At 36.1% G+C, this 15,040-nt stretch overlaps 1 long non-coding RNA gene across 3 annotated transcripts; it reads right to left on the reverse strand.

Annotated features, from left to right (window-relative positions):
• Nucleotides 1-32: 32 nt before the first annotated feature.
• LOC121413208 lies at nucleotides 33-12,317 on the reverse strand. Of its 3 annotated transcripts, XR_005969707.1 has the most exons (4): nucleotides 11,812-12,317; nucleotides 7,485-7,566; nucleotides 5,220-5,254; nucleotides 33-1,062 (listed from the first exon to the last, which is right to left on the reverse strand). It is a non-coding gene; the product is annotated as an uncharacterized LOC121413208 (long non-coding RNA). The 3 variants fall into 3 exon arrangements; XR_005969705.1 differs by lacking the exon at nucleotides 33-1,062 and having other exon boundaries at nucleotides 4,771-5,254; nucleotides 11,812-12,309; XR_005969706.1 differs by lacking the exon at nucleotides 33-1,062 and having other exon boundaries at nucleotides 4,771-5,254; nucleotides 7,485-7,562; nucleotides 11,812-12,307.
• Between the last annotated feature and the right edge of the window lie 2,723 nt (nucleotides 12,318-15,040).

Below are 15,040 nucleotides of genomic sequence, written 5' to 3' on the forward strand. Positions count from 1 at the left end.
TAGTTGTCACTTTTATTGATCTTATCCATGCAATGATAACATTCATCAACATCTGTGTTTATCATCGATGTGTAACTGGAAAGCATGCCTAGAATCTCATGAACAATAGAGCTGAATTGAGTGGAAGCCATTTTCAATCTCTTTATCTCAATAGGCATAAAATGCACAATATTAAAAGTTTAGTCTAACTATAGTTATATTCAAACAAATGCCTCGATTTGTTTTGGATGTACAAGAAGATAATACAGAGATTTCAAATACGAATCTTTGTATTTATTGTGCAATATATCTCTTCAAAGTGCAATACTTTATTAAAAACTGTTAGTTCCCCAACAATTTTTCAATTCTGTTTTCTAATGAACGAGACTCTTAAGTGGACTCTGTCACTCTTGATGCAAAATTATTTATCCCCTTTTCACACTTGTCTCCCTTTCTAGATTATTCTTCTTTTTTATTGTTTGTTGATTATGATTCTCTTTGATGGTACTCTCTTGGTTTTGGTGGTTCTCTTTGATAGTGCTCTTGCTTTTAGAATTCAGTTATGGTATTTCTCAATTTCAATTCAGTTCAAGGTTTCGTATGCAAATCCAAGGTCTCACTTTTTTACACTTGATTGTCTCCTTTTTTAGATTATTCTTTTTTATTGTTTCTTGATTCTGATTCTCTTTGATGGTACTCTCTTGGTTTTGGTGGTTCTCTTTGATAGTGATCTTGCTTTTAGAATTCAGTTATGGTATTTCTCAATTTGAATTCAGTTCAGTTTCGAATGGAAACTGAAGGTTAGTATGTTCAGGGTCTGAACAGTCTTCCGGACACACCAGCTAACGCTATGAGTGGTTAGTGGATACGTCTGACTGTCAGATACATAAAACTTTAAACAAAGACAAGACAAACAATTAGTGTTAGTTTGCTCGGGTCTGAACAGTCTCCGGACACACCAGCTAACGTTCAGTGGTTAGTGGATACGTCTGACTGTTGCAGATACAAAACTCACAATCACTGCAACAAGACTACATACATTCAACACAAGTCCTTATTTCTCCTAGTTGAGCCCCAGAAAATCTGAAAAACAACCAAACCAAAATCATAAGTTATTATAAAACAAATTACCATAAAACCCCTGGGGGGAGAGGGGGGGGGACTACTGCTACTGAAACATTGACACTACGCTAAAAAAACCCAGTAAATTACACAATGCATAACGTAAATAAGATATGCGAGTATACTCCTTGTATTTGTACTGCAATATCTCTCTTCAAATTGTAATACAGGTACTTTATTAAAAACTTTCAGTTCCCTTTTGAAAATCTGTATTTTGTCAATGAAGCAGACGTGTAAGTGGACTCTGTCAGTCTCAATACAAAATTCTTTATCCCCTTTTCACACTTAAAGGTTTATTATAATATTATTTTCCTTGTAATGAAAGTCACTTAATACAGACACTGAATATCTTATCCAACTTTTTTAAAAACTTTCTTCTCAATCAACAAACTTGAGTTTATTACTTTAGATATTAACTATATTAACATGTTTCATACTGTCTATAAAACTACTTAAGCCTACTTGCTTTTCATAACCCTTGCTCTTCCTAACCCTTATACTTAAATTTATCTACTTTTGTTATTTATCAAGCTAAAAAGGGAAAATCTGTGATTAAATATTGTCTTTCCGACCACTCAAGCCAACTTGTATTTTTCTACCTTGATCTCTTTAGTACTTCAAATTTCCTTATTGTTTATCTAAAAAAAACTCTGTAAAGGATAAAATACCCTCTCTGCAACTTCTCAACCCACTTGTATTTCTGAACCTTCTCTTCAATTTTCCTCATTTTTTTTTAAATGTGTAACTTATCAAATTCACTTCCTTTTCTCTAAACTCTGTAACTTCTCAACTTTACTCTGTTACTTCAACTTTTCTCAAGCTTTTGAAATTAATCAAGCTTACTTCTTTATTAAATAAAAGAATCTGTTATCAAATATCCTCTATCAACGTTCCCAAACCCACTTGTAGTTCTCAATCTTTTCTCTGGCTTTACTTTTCTTCACAAATACGAAATTTACTAAGTTCCGGTTTTTTTATTCTAAAAACTTTCTAATCAAATATTTTCTTTCCAACCACTTAACCTCACTTGTATTTACAATATTTCCTCTTACTTTAATTTTCTTCAATCTTTTTGTTATTTATCACAGATTTTTTAACAAAAATTTTCCTCACCTAACTTCATAATGTATAATTTAACCCTATATAGCCTGCACTATTTTGAAATTGCACAGCCCAGGGGGGGGGGCCCTCCCCTCAGATCTCGGCTGTTTATTGACCAATTGCGACCAAATTCGGTGTGTGGGTGTCTCATTATGTATTTTACAAGAATGGGTTGTCAAATTTGTCATATTTATTATTTCTTATTTATCTAATTAATTATGCAACTATTCAAATTTTTTCAAGGAATTTTCACTTTTTTTGTAGTTTTCCCCCCATTTTTTGAGAAAATGCAATGGAATCAAGCATGTTAGTAGCCAGTCATGTAATCTAAAAGACAGCTCACTCAACTGTATTGTAATTGTATAATTATTAGATTATAATAGTAATTAAAAATGCGCATTTGCTAATTTTTCTCGAAATTCTGAATTTCACATATTACTACGTCTGGGCATAAATTTTTTTTTCTAGTTGTGTACTGAAGAAAGGTGATATTTACTTTAAATTTTAACATTATATCATCAAAAAGTGAAGATACTTATGCAAATTAGAGATAAATGAATATTCATTAGCAGCCAGAAAGTTGAATGGTTCAAAGTAATTTATTAGATGGATAATATTGTTTCCTTCTGTGTTTCAAATTTCTTATGTATTTCTTTGTTTTTAATTTATTATGTATTTCTTTGTTTTCAAATCTCTATTTTTTATTGTTTTTTTTAAATCTAGAAGAGTTGGTGATAGCCCAAAAGAAAGTTATGTGAGGAAAAACAGAAAAAAAAAACATACATCTGACAACACTTCTTGTAAAACCCATACATTGTACACACAAAAGTCAATGGAAATTGCCATTTTCGGTCACAAATATGTGCTATATCTCCACAAGTGTACCCCCAATTTTCGCAAACAGGATCTTAAAAAGTGCGGGAGATGTGAAAGAAAAAAGTCATGAAATTTCAGCGTATTATTTTTTTTGCATTTAAAATTATCACAAAAAATGTCGAGGGGCGGGGGGCCTTTAGGCCCCCCAAGGGCTATATAGGGTTAAGAGCCAATCCCCCCTTTTTTTGAAGCTCTGAAACTTCGAAACCTTACTCTTTTACATCAATCTTCCTCACTCTTTGTAATTAAAAGGTTACTCCTATTCAAAACAAGTGGAATGCCTCTGGCCGTCTCACCTGCATCACGCAGTTCAATATAGCAGCAGTGCTGACTTTGAATACTACTCTAACTCGCACAAGATGTTCAGTGATAAATGGTTACTCTTATGTCCACTTTTTATGAACTAGACCAATAAACTTACAGAGATATGATGGTTATTCAACAGATACACCCAATTCGGCCAAAGTTCATTGACCTTTGACCTTGGTCATGTGACCTGAAATGCGCACAGGATGTTCAGTGATATTTGATTACTCTAATGTCCAAGTTTAATGAACTAGACCAATAAACTTTCAAAGTTATGATGGTAATTCAACAGATACCCCCGATTCGGCCAAAGTTCATTGACCCTAAATGACCTTTGACCTTGATCACGTGACCTGAAACTCGAACAGGATGTTCAGTGATACTTGATTACTCTTATGTACAAGTTTCATGAATCAGATCCATAAACTTTCAAAGTTATGATGGTAATTCAACAGATACACCCAATTCGGCCAAAGTTCATTGACCTTTGACCTTGGTCATGTGACCTGAAACGCGCACAGGATGTTCAGTGATACTTGATTACTCTAATGTCCAAGTTTAACGAACTAGACCAATAAACTTTCAGTTATGATGGTAATTCAACAGATACCCCCGATTCGGCCAAAGTTCATTGACCCTAAATGACCTTTGACCTTAATCATGAGACCTGAAACTTGCAAAAAATTTTCAGTGATGCTTGATTACTATTATGTCTAAGTTTCATGAATCAGATCCATAAACTTTCAAAGTTATGATGGGAATTCAACAGATATCCCCAATTCGGCCAAAGTTCATTGACCCTAAATGACCTTTGACCTTGGTCATGTGACGTGAAACTCATGCAGGATGTTCAGTGATACTTGATTAACCTTATGTCTAAGTTTCATGAACTAGGTCCATATATTTTCTAAGTTATGATGACATTTCAAAAACTTAACCTCAGGTTAAGATTTCGATGTTGAATCCTCCAACATGGTCTAAGTTCATTGACCCTAAATGACCTTTGACCTTGGTCATGTGACATGAAACTCTAAAAGGATGTTTAGTAATACTTGATTAACCTTATGGCCAAGTTTTATTAACTAGGTCCATATACTTTCTAAGTTATGACGTCATTTCAAAAACTTAACCTCAGGTTAAGATTTGATGTTGACGCTGCCGCCGTCGGAAAAGCGGCGCCTATAGTCTCACTTTGCTTCGCAGGTGAGACAAAAACCTCTCTGTAATCAAATATGCTCTTTTAAACTACTCAAGGTTACTCATTCTCTTGACTTCAATTTTACTCACTCTTTTGCAATTTTTCAAACTCTATTCTTTTCATTTTAAGACTCTATAATCAAGTACCTTCTATCCAACTACTCTACTTCTTTCTTTCTCGCTTTTTTCTTTTTGGTCTTCAAATTTATGTCACTTAAAAGATGTAATTTATATATCACTAGAGATAGGGTTGTTTCCTTATTTTACCGGTATTCAATGCAGTCTTGACTTTACACTTTTTCATTCAGTATTTCATTTCACTTCAGTATTGACAGCCTTGGCAGTACTTCTTTCATTATTTACAGCCCTATCAGTATTTCTTTCATGCCAGAACCAGGCAGTATCTAGCCAAGGTTAGTAATTTCCACATAAACTTCTACACAGAACGATTCCTGAGTGTCCTTAACACCAGACTGCCATACACTAGAAAACACAAAGGATAGAAAATTACAAACACAAGAAAGTCACAAAACAGTACTACAAGGACAGAAGAATTGTTAGTTTCACTTGTGTTTTATCACAAATTGCACAAATTGTGCTAGATGCACCCAACAAAACCATAGAGAAAGAAAACATACACTGTTCTTTCAGAAGTCTTGAGCATCTACAGAACCTGCAAAAATACAAAAAAAGACAGATTTATTTAACAAGAATACAATCAATAATGAATCAACTTTCACTAGAGCTGCACAATATTGTGATAACATCACAATATTTAACATCAAAACTTAAATAAATTAACAATATTGCAATACAACATGTCTCATGACAATGTAAGGAAATACCAAATATCATTAGGTTTGTGATAACATTTCCTCAAATTGTCGTCAATCATCATCCATTATTCAAGTCATCAGCTTCCAAACTAAATAAGGCCATAAAACTGTCAGTCCTACCCAATTGCTTTTGACTTTTCAGTGCACTTGTCAATGTATTATACAGAGTTAAAAAAAATTTTACTATGTAACCTTCATATATTCATGAGCCACAATATAATGTAGGCAGTGATTACAGCCACACGCATGTGTCTTTACCAGACAGCCACACGCGTGTGGTCATATCCAATTGAAAGCGGGCCCGATACAGCCACAAGCCACCCTTAGAAGAACTGGACGTTACATCAGTACGTACTGTATATAGCTAGACTATGAGATTCCGGCCTATGCAGAATAGCGATCAAATTGGACTCATTCAGGCTCAATCGTTTCTCTAAATTGCTTTGATTTCATTCTCAGTCGTCTTCTCTCCTTTCCTTTTTATTCTTGTTCGAAAAGTACACCAGTTTAGCAGCAAATTACGCCAGAACTTCTTCAACTTTAGCTTTAGTTTTTGTGTCTCACTTTCTTCACTTCGTGGCAATGACTCGTGTAAGCACTATATACACACGAATCCTGGAAGTAGATTGTGTGTGCTGCAGTACGAGTTGTCATGAGGGAAGCCAGACATGAAAAATAAAGCTGAAGTTAAAGAAGTTCTGGCGTAATTTGCTGCCGAACAGGCGAGCGTTTCGAACAAGCGTTTCCAACAAGAACAAGGCAAGAGTGATTTTGTGTCTCGCCCACATGTGAAAATGACCAGAAATATCGTGATTTGCGAGGGCACACAACAGAATTGTATCGAAACTTCATGGTGAAATGACTGGGATGATAACACTTGTCATAAGAGCCTTGCACATAAACTTTAATGTTGACCTGAAAGTGAACTTTGACCTATCATGTGACCCCCAACTGTACCATAACATGCAGGTCCCTTAAGTCCATCTACCATCCAAGTTTGGTTGAAAAGTGACTACAAGTTGCGAAGTTAGGTGTCACAAGGGTGTCTTACAAGTATGTAAACTTTAATGTTAACCTGAAAATGACCTTTGACCTTACCATGTGACCTCTGACTGCGGCCTGACATGCAAGTCCCCCAAGTCCATCCACCATCCAAGTTTCGTTGAAAAGTGACTTACGGTTGCGAAGTTAGGTGTCATAAGGGAGTCTTGCAAGTAAACTTTAACGTTGACCTAAAAATGACCTTTGACCTTATCGTGTGACCTGTGACTGCAGCATAACTTGCAGATCCCCCAAGTCCATCTACCATCCATGTTTGGTTGAAAAGAGACTTACAGTTGCAGAGTTAGGTGTCATACTAGAGTCTTGCATGTAAACTTTAACATTGACCTAAAAATGACCTTTGACCTTACCACGTGACCCCCAACTGCAGCATAACATGTAGGACCCCCAAGTCCATCTACCATCCAAGTTTGGTTGAAAAGAGACTTACGGTTGAGGATTTAGGTGTCATAAGAGAGTCTTGCATGTAAACTTTAACATTGACCTGTAAATGACCTTTGACCTTACCATGTGACCTCCGAGTGCAGCATAACATGCAAGTCTCCCAAGTCCATCTACCATCCAAGTTTGGTTGAAAAGCGCCTTACAGTTAGGTGTCATAAGAGAGTCTTGCATGTAAACTTTAACGTTGACCTGAAAATGACCTTTGACCTTACCATGTGACCTCTGAGTGCAGCATAACATGCAGGTCCCCCAAGTCCATCTACCATCCAAGTTTGGTTGAAAAGAGACTTACGGTTGTGGAGTTATGTGTCATTAGGTATGTGACAGACGGACGGACAACAGACGACGGATGGACGCCGGACAGATGACGGACGACATTTGGATCCCTAAGTCTCGCCTTCACCTCTGGTGGGCGAGACAATAAAAGGGAAGGAGAGAAGACGACCACAGACAAATCATGTGCATCAAATTATGCTACTTTAATGAACTACTAAAAAAACATTTAGAAACATTTTTAATCACCAAGTAGGCCTACATCAACTTATATTAAAATATACTTACACACAAATGAGGCTGCAGTTGACAAAAACTGAAACTTGGCTTTGAAGAAGTCTTTGATTTCAACTCAAGTGATGTAAACTGTCTTGAGAAAAGTAACACATAAAATATGAATTAAATATTTGCATAATAATTAAGCACCTCAGTAAAATCAATAAAGGAAATTTTTGAAAGCACCGGAACTCCTGCTCACACTCCCTTCATACATTGTATATCAAGAGATTCAGCTAATCTTTCCTCTACATGCTGATATGAGCAGAATCACAATAAAAATTCAACTCATTCAGGCTTATTTCATTGTTCTCTAAATCATCTCACTTTTCTTCTCGGTCATCTTCTCTCCTTCCCTTTCTATTCTTGTTAAGATTGCATGCCTGTTCAGCAGCAAATTACGCCACAGCTTCTTGAACTTCAGCTTTAGTTTTTGTGTCTAGCTTCCTTCGCGACAACTCATACTTCGACATGCATAAATTACATTACAGTAGTACACAATTAGTACGAGTCATCACAGAACACACACACACACAGACACAAAAACCTGAGCTGAGGTAGCTACCTAGACGGTATTCTAGTGAGCTACCTCAGCTCAGGCTCTGATACCTAAGGCTAAGACTAGTTCTGGCTCAGTAGCCTACTAAGTAGGTCTAGCTAGCCAACTAAGTCTAGCTGCTATTTAGGCCTATATCTCAAACTTGACCCTCAGCTCAAGGGCAATCCTGTATTTTAGGGGTCTAAATTATTTTAGGTTGCTAACTTCAGTTCAGGCAACAGCTCCACGACCGCTGTTAACAGTTGTTCAGTAGTGCGTACGTTCTTGCCGGGTATGGCAGGCCGTTTATTATTTCTTCATTCTATAACCCCCCCACCATGACAAGTAACACTGATAACCGTTGGTTTGATATACCATTATACTCTTCATCCTTCACCCATAAGTGCTCAGATATACCCCCTATTATGCCCCAAATAATAAAACCCTCTAGAACCAAGGCGTGCTGCATGGCATTATATCTTCATTGAATACCCCCCCCCCCCCGCCCGGCCATGACTAGTCCCGGGTCACGTTGACACCCCAACGGCTTTACGTATACCGTTATTCTATACCACCCCCCCCCCCCCTCCCTGTATCGCATGATACCCCATTGGTAAATACAACTTTACATCTACTACATAGGCGTGTACCTGTATAATCCTATAATAATGGCATTAACGGCCCGCCATACCCGGCACGTACGTACTCACTACTGAACTACCGTTAACAATGGTCTTGGAGCTGTTGCCTGAAGTTAGCAACCTAAAATAATTTAGACCCCTAAAATACAGGATTGCCAGTTCAAGGGTATACCCAGCATGCCCAGATTAAAATATTTTACCTACCTACGGAGATCGAGAAGACAAATTAAAATAAGTCTGGCAACCAACATAAGTTTTCTACACCGTTCTCCAAACGAGTTCTCTTTGGCACCACATAATAGTTTGTACGTCTCTAGTCCTACAACGCTATCAAATTACGCGCGCTATGACTCTTCAATTCCCGAAATTCAACACCCCGGGATTCAACAGAATACGTCATTCATAATGAATATTCATTTCTAACTCCGGTAATTGGAATTCATCACTTACCGGAGTTCCCTGGGTTAATCATGCAGATGCCCATGCCACCATAATCAGGGTACTAATGGATAATTCGTTTTTCATACCCGTTCAGCGTACAGCGAAAACGGAAAATCAGTACGTGGTTCGGTCTTTAAAAACAAAAAACAAAATCACAGCACGAAAAATCGTGCTGTGATTTCGTTTTTGTTGATCAAAACAGAACATTCAAATCAGAAACGTTTGGGGCTCTCACTGATTTCTCATTTTATACTTGTGTTTTTATGTATCGAAAACAAAATCAGAACACGCTTACCGCTCTGTGATTCCGTTACAAGATGGCCTTTTCAAGTGTGTCCATTGAAACTTGCCTCACCTCCTTTTAAATTGGCTTCACCATAATTTAGAGTACAGTTATAAAAACCTCCATTGAAACTTGCCTCACCTCCTTTAAAATTGGCTACACCATAATTTGTTCTTTAAAAAAAAACCTCCATTGAAACCTGCCTCACCTCCATTTAAACTGGCTTCACCATCATGTGTAGTACAATTTATTCTTTTTAAAAACCTCCATTGAAACTTGCCTCACTTCCTTTTAAACTGGCTTCACCATGATGTGTGGTACAGTTTATTCTTTTTAAAAAACCTCCAATGAAACCTGCCTCACCTCCATTGAAATTGGCTTCACCATAATTTAGAGTACAGTTATAAAAACCTCCATTGAAACTTGCTTCATCTCCTTTTAAACTGGCTTCACTATAATGTGTAGTACAGTACAATTGATATACAAAAGTTACAGTGAAAACCATTTTCAATTTTCTGAGAAAATGACATTTCATTGATATTTTACCATTCGCTATGTAGGAATGCTGCTCGCATATGACGTCACAAATCAAATAATTGAAATTCTAATAACTTTTTAATTATTTGATGAATTTTTCTCAAACCTTCAGCAATATTTTTCATTAATTTTTGGTCGCATGTCATAAGGTGGTCCAATTTCGCGAACAGGGTGAAAATGGTCAAAAATTTTATTTTTTGATATGTTATAGCTATTACCATTCTCTAAATAATGAAAAAGTTTAATGTCTCGAATACCTTTTCCTTAAAATGACTAATTAACAGCTAATTATTACATAGATGTCAATGTAAATGTGAATTTTGAAATGTGTTTTTCTCAAAATGGACCTGCTGCATATAAAATGGTGTCAATACATGTAGTTAATGCAACATTGGATCGCCCTAGTATTTTGCATTTATAATCTTTAAACATCAATTATTAAATCTGTACCAAACATCAAATAATTATCTATTATTGTATGCATATTAATTATACTAATTAACAGTATTTAATTTCACATTTTTGCCCCCAAAATACCTGTCACTGTATTTATATGCTTGGCAAAATGACAATATCATGGGTAGAAATGTTTATTGCAATGATACACAACATTTGTACTAAAAATTAAGATTACAAATTAGATAATTAACCAAATCTCTCCGGTTTACTAACTGATTAGGTTGCAGATCCGAGCTGACATACACATGTATTCCATTGCTGCATATTTTCAAAATTGTCAAATTTTTATGACATTTAGTTGTTCCCTGCTTTAAAACGCCCAAAAATATGAGGATAACAGTCATATTACATATTATAGTAAGTTGTTAATTAGGTTTAATTAATATTTTATCATTTACCACATCCACCGGCTCCGCCACCCCTGTTACTTAATGTGCTATAGTTTTTGTTCCTGATATTGTATTAATTTAATTCATAGTAATATTGGTCAAGATGCTGTGATGTAGCAACAATTTATCCATGGCACCGTGCGGAAAATTGTTCATACGCCACCCTTTTTGCATACCCGGCCCAGCTTATGAAATGCGACCTTTTCTGCTATTTTTACAATAAACTTTTTGTCAGGGTGAACTTCCCCTTTAAGTGCCTACCGCCAGAGCGCAGCAACAGGCATGTTATAATTATCGTAGAGGGCGCTCTTTAATATGCCTGTAGGTTGTACGAAAAACGAAATCACGGTGCAGGGAGTGGAAAAGGGAGTCTCTGAATCTGATTTCGTCTTCGCTGTTTTCGTTTTTACAAACGGAATCACGGAGCGGAGAGCGTGTTCTGATTTTGTTTTTGATGCATGAAAACACAAGTCACAGAGCCAAAATCGTGTTCTGGTTTTGTTTTTGATACATAAAAAAAAAAATATAAAATGAGAAATCAGAGAGAGCCCAAAACATTTCTGATTTCAATATTCTGACTGTTTTTTGATCAACAAAAACGAAATCACAGCACGGGTTTTCACGCTGAGATTTCGTTTTTTGTTTTCAAAGACCGAACCACGTAGGCCTACTGATTTTCCGTTTTCGCTGTACGCTGAACGGGTATGAAAAACGAATTACCGTATCCATTAGGCATTACCCTGATTCACCATACCGTACTGACTAGGTCTAGGCCTAGTACTGGATCTAGCTCTAGGCCTACGCTACGCGCTACGCCTACCATGCCTACGTCAGTACGTGCATGCATGCCGTGGCCGTCATGCCTGGCTCACGCCCGCGCCCGTGTAGAAATACGACCAATATTTCACAGCATTTGGAGCAAAACAACTTCAACGACTTTCAAAAGCGATATACGAACACACTTATCCAAATCTATATTTAAAACTACTACAAATAAATGTAAAAATCTTTTGAAATAAACATTGAAAATTTACGGCACAACGCCACTCACCTCAGATCTCTAAGCTAACTGAAGAATCCTCTCAATTACCAGGATACCGTAATTTTCAACACACCAACTACAAAGGAAAAAAATATGCATCCAAAATTTGCGCTGACCGTATTCTTTTCAGGTATCATTTAACATACTTTTTTCAAAGGTATCACGCCGCATTTTTGTGATAAAAGGACGCATGTCAAGTTAACACATTTTACGTGTATTCTTTATTACTCTTTCTCAAATCATCATTTTACATTCCAGTTTTCTTTGTCTTGATCTCGGCCACCTTATCTCTACATTCTTCCTCTCATTTCCCCCCCCCCCAAATTTCAGTATGCTATACATACCTGACTCTATTTTTTTCGTCGTATATGCGCTACACAAACACACAAACACCAAAACACATAAAGCTTGTCATTATTATGCACTGACATTCTACAAAAAGGTAATTTTAAAGGTGAAAATGACCTGAAAAGTATCTGAGTTCAACGAGTTACTCAAACGGTAACCTCTCCATCCAACTATTTACCTCATATCTGTTTATGTCTATCTGTCTGTCAATTTATCTTATAATCTAATATCTATTCATCTGTTTAAATAATTATGTCTCTTTATCTTCCTCCGACAGACCACCTAATTCGTCCGCATGACGAATTAAATTCTAGTTAGGTGGTCTGTCATTTATGACAGATCACCTCTTAATTTCGTCAGAATTTTCTTATTTATTTCTTTATTTATTTATTTTTACGGATTTTTCTTGTCGCCAAGTTATCTCAAAATAGACTTGATCAATTTCATTGAATTTCATGTCATCTATAGGATCTGTCATGGACACGTGCAGTGAAGCTTTTCAAGGTCATCAGGTCATGATGACGTCATCTAGGCGCCATTTTGTAAAATCACATTATCAATCACATCTCCATTATCAATTATCAAAAATCAATCAAATTAACATCACACTAAGTTCAGGTCAAGGGTCATCAGGTCATGTCATCAAAGGTCACCTGGAGGTCACGACGCGCGCGTACGCGCGCGTCAAAATTCAAAAATGCTCAAAATCACTTTTTGACCAAACGAGAGTACGTTTTAGGTCATTTTAAACATTTCAAAAATTTGCGCGCGCGCACGCATGCGTGCGCGTTTCCGCACGTAACACCTTAACGCAACTCAGAAACACCGTTTTTTTTACATCATTTCATTGATAATAAAATTCTGAACAATTCGATACCTTGATCAACCTTCTACGACCATTAATGACGAAATTAACACCCGTTAAAGTCTGCAGCACGTGTGCGCGCGAGCTCTCACTATAGGCCATATATGGGCAAAAACATGCCTATTGAAAATTCACTGTAGCTCTTTAAATAGTCCATTGACCCCCAATTTTTTTTTCATATATCGATAGAATATGAGTTGTAGATTTGATTTCATGTCACCATTGTCCCTAAATTATATCGTGACGTCATCAAAATGGCGCCTAAACTAAAAATTTCATTTTTTCAAAAATGACGTCATCAAATTTATGCAAATTTGATTGTAACTTCTCAAATATAGATCATTTTTCGCCCAGATTTCGATATGTTGTAGTTTAGAATGTACTCTTTCTCACTAGTAGTCATGAATTTTCATTTTGAGAAACGCATCATTGCGTAAAACAGCGATGAAAAGAGGCATGTCATTTTTCCTCATTTTGCGTGTAATCTCTATGGGACATGACTTTTTCTCAAAACCAGATTCGACATTCCTCTATTTCATGAGCCATATCTCCATTTTTTCTTGTCAGTTTTCCTTAAACTTTTAGTATGTTGTAGCTGAGATTCTAAGCTTTCGGAATGTGCCCTTCATTTTTTGATCAGATGCCGGGATCATGCCCGTATTTCACTTGCAAAATTGGACTTGTAATTCTCAAAATTGCTTACGTGTATTCTCTATGGGGAATATCGTGGCTTTGACTGCTTTCTAAAGGGCGCGGGTTCGAGTCCTGGGGTGAACGACATGATTTTTTTTTTCACTTTTTTTTTCTTTTTGCCACTTCTTACATGATCCTTTATGATAATTAAAAGGTATAAAAGTTAAAATTTAGCAAGATAAAACAGATTATAATTGTTTTTTTTCATATCACATGTGTTTTGCGTGTAATCTCTATGGGACATGACTTTTTCTCAAAACTAGATTCGACATTCCGCTATTTCGTGAGCCATATCTCCATTTTTTCTTGTCAGTTTTCTTTAAGCTTTTAGTATGTTGTAGCTTAGATTCTAAGCTTTCGGAAATGTGCCCTCCATTTTTTGATCAGATGCCAGGATCATGCCCGTATTTCCCTTGCAAAATTGGAATTGTAATTCTCAAATTTGCTTACGTGTAAAGTCTATGGGAAATATGCTAGCTCAATCGGTTAGGCGTCAGACTTGCATCTCATTCAATCATGCGGGCAGGGGTTCGAGTCCGCGGGTGAACATGAATTTTTTTTTTTTTACTCTCTTGTGCATGATCAGTTATAACAATTCTAATAATTAATACCTAAAATATTGCAAAATAGAACAGATTATAATTACTTTTTTCGTATATTATATCTATCTAATCATATCCATCCATCCGCTATCTGTTATAAATCTATCTATTTATCCATATATATGTCTATCTATTTACTTACTTTGTATATGTATCTGTCTATCTATCCCTCTCTCTCTGTCTAATATAACATATCTATCTGTTTTGATATGTATATCTATCTATCGTTCTATATATCCATCAATCTATCTGCCTGTCTCTATCTTTATATATGTATGTCTGTCTGGCTATCTATCTATATCAATCTATTTGTCTCTATCTATCTATTTATCTATCTATATGTCTGTCTGTCTGTCTATCTATGTTTTATTAATATAACCACCTATCATTTATCTCTCAATCGATCACTTGATCCATCCATCGCTCCATCCATCACTCCATCCATCTATATATATACATGTATATATAATCATCTATCTTGTATGTATCTGTTTGAAGATGTATGTCTGACGATTGTCATCACCACATCAATAATCACATTTAGCAATGGTCAAAACTAATTCTTAGGATGTCTACGATCAAGATTATCAATATATCTAAATGATTTATTTCATACATTAGCCGACACTGAATGACAAATCATGACAGACCACCTAATTCGTCCGCATGACGAATTAAATTCTAGTTAGGTGGTCTGTCATTTATGACAGATCACCTTTTAATTTCGTCA

This window comes from Lytechinus variegatus, chromosome 4, assembly GCF_018143015.1.
Source record: "Lytechinus variegatus isolate NC3 chromosome 4, Lvar_3.0, whole genome shotgun sequence".
NCBI lineage: Eukaryota > Metazoa > Echinodermata > Echinoidea > Temnopleuroida > Toxopneustidae > Lytechinus > Lytechinus variegatus.